Source organism: Castanea sativa, chromosome 5 (assembly GCF_040712315.1).
Source record: "Castanea sativa cultivar Marrone di Chiusa Pesio chromosome 5, ASM4071231v1".
Lineage (NCBI taxonomy): Eukaryota > Viridiplantae > Streptophyta > Magnoliopsida > Fagales > Fagaceae > Castanea > Castanea sativa.
Window position 1 is genome coordinate 21,710,516 of NC_134017.1, and position 4,345 is coordinate 21,714,860.

The 4,345-nt window shown below is 30.1% G+C and overlaps 1 long non-coding RNA gene across 1 annotated transcript; it reads right to left on the minus strand.

Moving 5' to 3' along the window:
• Positions 1-603: 603 nt before the first annotated feature.
• LOC142637098 (uncharacterized) lies at positions 604-1,381 on the minus strand. Its single transcript, XR_012844535.1, has 2 exons — positions 953-1,381; positions 604-861 (listed from the first exon to the last, which is right to left on the minus strand). It is a non-coding gene; the product is annotated as an uncharacterized LOC142637098 (long non-coding RNA).
• Positions 1,382-4,345: the final 2,964 nt, after the last annotated feature.

The window sequence follows — 4,345 nt, forward strand, 5'->3', positions numbered from 1 at the left end:
TTAAAGGAAAAATCGTTTTCTAACTTACTTTTTAAGTGAAATAAACCACAGAAAATTGAAGTTACATGCAACGAAATTGTAGTAGTTAATTTATCAAAAAAATAAAGAGTTATGAAAAATTATTAGGTACTTTTGGAGTATCATAAATGTATATTTCTTCCTCTCATATGAATGATGAGTCTCACTATGAATTTAATTCATAAAACCTACCATTCATGTGAAAAAAAAAAGTACGCATTTATGATATTCCGAAATTACACAATAATTTTTCAAGAGTTATAATAATAAAGATAAAATCTCGCCATCATGATTCATGAGCACCCAAAACGTTATCAAACTCAGATTAATAGTCATTGAAGAAATTTTGAACCAGGACATGCCATAATTTAGGGAATAGATTCTGTTTTCCACTAATGAATAGGAATAGCCCCCGTGATATCAGTGGTCCCCAATTTTCGCCGACCCATACTCCGATTGTCGTTTAACTTTTTACTATGTATTTTTGTCATTTGCTTATTCATAATCGAGTTATATAATTATAAGTTTATAACCTGAGTTTGGAGAATTCAAAAACTAATTTTCACTATAAAGGAGCACATTATATAACACTGAAGTAGATGACTCTTGATCCTCTACTCTCATTGCCAACAATATATATATTATAGGAATAAATCTAGATTCTAGATTAAAATTTGTGACAACCTAACCCATTAACCCATATATGACTCTTTAGATAAAGCTCTTAGGATTTAAAGAACACTACTCATTTGCAATAACATCATAAACCAAACCTTAATTATGATTAACTTTTGGTGCATGACTGTGAGCAAGAATCCACACAACTATCTACTTTCTCTTCACCTACAAATAGAAACGAACCCCCAAAAAATAATGTAAATTATTTGAAGAAAATAGAGCTATTAGGAAGTGAGAGAGAGAGAGAGAATTATACTTGGGAATTCTTTGGTGCTGAAATTGGTGCACAAGGACGAAGCACAACCAAGCTTGCAGAAGTAATCGTTGTCTCTATGGGTAAAGTCTACAGGGAAGCTGGGTTTGATGCAATCTATCAAGCACTTGAAGGGGCAAGAGATAGCTGATTGGTTGGGTGTGATAATACAAAGAATGAAGCAACCCTGGTAGCAGCTCTTAAACGAGGCTGTGGACTCCTTCACTTGCACCGCCATCAAAAAACAAAGCAGCAGAAGTGATATATATTTTTTCTCCATTCTTCTTCTCCTTTACTAAAGGACTACAAGAAATTGCAAGTTGAATAGAAACAACTATTTTGTCCTAGACTCCCACGCTTTATAAAGACTCAGTAACTAGTGTTTAGTGGATGCACAGCTTGATGGTGGAGTGAAAATGAGAAATGAATTATGAAATATAATGACAGATAACACCACGTACATATATTTGTAGCTTTGTTGTATCAATTATTATTAGTTTTTAACATGTGGCAACGAGATGCTTTTAGCATAAGATTTTTTTTAATGTAATTTTATTTTAATTTGGAGAGTTATAAACAACATCATGAATTTGAACCTTAATTTTTCCATTGAAAATAATAGAAAGCCATTGAAAATAATAGAAAGTATCAATTTGACTATAAAGTGGAAAACGTCCATTGCAACAAAATGTAAGTATATATGGATAACTACTATCTAGGTTGTCTTTCATTCTCAAGATACGTAAATAATAATAAATAAATAGTATAATATAAATTTAGACCGTTATTATATTAAATTTGTAAATTTACATAATTATATTGATGTGGGTCATTTTTTGACAAAACCGTATAAATTTTATACATTTTTTTAGTATGGACCACAAATGTGAGTGTTCTTAGGTGGTCAATCACAACACTAAAATTTTATGATTAACATAGACTCCACACGTCCTTCCACACGAGAGACCTCACCAGGAGGTTGGACTGAATCCGATTTTGGGACAAAAAAAAGGCCTCTAAAGACTCCTAAAAGCCTAGAAAATTAAACTCTTATAAATAGAGGACCAAACTCTATTGGTTCAACATTTATTTCCCCACTCATTTCCCTCTCAAAATTTCTTACTTACACTGTTCAATTGGTTTACTGATTAATCCAGGAAATAACTAGAAATTATAACTGTGTTTGATTATATGAAGGTTACCTTTGAGGCCACCTATAGGCTATTTTGTATCTATTTACCTAGTGAATCTAAGTCCAAAGGAAATCACTTTGAGCAAGGACGGATCCAGAAATTTTTTTTTTTTTGGACCAAGTTGCAGTACTAATATATTTATCAAGACAACACCCCACACACATATATATACACACACACATTTTTATTATATACACACACTTTTTTATTTTATAAGTTATATATATACACTCACATAAAAAAAAAAAAGCTTAGTATTTTCATTCAAAATTATGTTTGATGACGATCTTTCATAAAATAAAATTAATTTTTAGTATTTTCATAGTAAAATTCTTAAAAAGTTTCATTTTCAATACAAATTATCAAAATTTTCAAATTTTATACAAAAGTAAGTAAAAATTTGGAACTAATATGGTATGTATGTCACCCATGCCCCCGACACAAAAGACATTAGGTTGTAGTTGTACAGAAGATGCAAATCCTACTGCCATATATAAGGAAATAGGAATCATAGGGGAATGGTGCTGACATAAGGAAATAGAAATCATAGGGCAATGGGGCTGACCTAATTGATTAAAAAAAAGAAAAAAGAAAAGAAAAGAGGATCGTACTGCCAAAATAAAAAGGAATTACACAACCTAATACTAATACTAATAGGACTTTATATATATTTATATGTATGTATGTATGTATGTATGTATGTATATGTATATATAATATAAACGAGTAAAGGATGCCTCACATTAAAAAAAAAAAAAAATTCTTTTGATACCAGTCTCTTTCAATGTGAACCTTAGAGTTTTGTAAGCATTCAGCACTTAAAAGAATTGGACAGCTTGTTGAAAAGATGGTAGAAATGAAAAAGGATGTTTCATATCTATTGGTTTACTCATTAGTGACCTTGGCATTAATCTTACCAGTTGCAACAACTATTATTAAAAGAGTTTTTCCAGTAATGAACATAATTAAAAATCGACTACACAATCGAATGGGAGATCAATGGATGAATAATTGTTTAGAAAGATATATTTAAGACTATTGAGTGTGAAAAAATCATGCAACGGTTTCAAAATATGAAAAATCTTTGAGGACAATTGAGTAAATTAAGCTAAGTGTGAAAAGCCAAATTAAAGTTTACATTTTATGTTAGATTCTATATGACAATTACATTAGCATATAGTTGCTTATTTATTTTGTTATTAGTATTGATTAATTTTTTTAGATTAATTTTTTATTTTTAATCTTGTCTTTTAATCTTGCCCCCATAACCTAAATTCTTGGCTCTGCCACTGATTGTAAGAGAAAATATCACAACGAGATCCATACAGTAAAGGTATTTAATTATGAAGATTATCAACATTTATGAAATTTGAAAAAGAGTAAGAAGAAACGGTTAGATCCTCCTTTTCTCTCCCCAGCCATTTCGGATTAAGAATATAAATCTGATCAGTAATTCTTTTACGTTGTTTATTATTTTATTCTACTCTTCGCCAAATTGTCGTACAGAATCATCTCCATTTACCAGCCCCATCAATAATTTCATTACCCTGTGGGTATATAATAAATGTATTGAAAAAAATCATTTTAAAGACTTATCTGAAATAGGGTTCTACTTCTATCGCGAACCTAGTCTAGCATATCACTAGAGATATAATTGAGTTTCTTAGAGCATTGCATGAATAAGATTTAGAGTTTCCTATCTGAAATAGGGTTCTAGGAAAATAAATTGATTGAGTTTAGAATCCTCTACTCTCTTATATTATATAAATTGATTTTTGGTGCTTTTCTACATGTTGACTTGGTTTTCTTGATATTATACTAACTATATATTTTGGGTTTAGTTTCTTCTTCTTCTTCTTTTTTTAATTTTTTTATATAAGGGGTTTAGTTTCTTAAAGCATCGCATGAATAAGAATTAAAGTTTATTTCCCAAGCACCATATCCGTGTGTGTGTATATACATATCCGTATACTTGACTAATGACTGCAGGGTTTCAAATTAGGGAGAGCTAGTGCAAAAATGAGAGGTTTAAAAAAAATTACAAATAAATAACTGTAATACATTTTTGTACATATTGATGGCAAAGTAGACAATTTGTGTATACTCATTAAAGTTTATAAAGATGATAATATATATATATATGTATAGAGAGAGAGAGAGAGAGAGAGAGAGAGAGAGAGAGAGAGAGAGAGAGAGAGAGAGA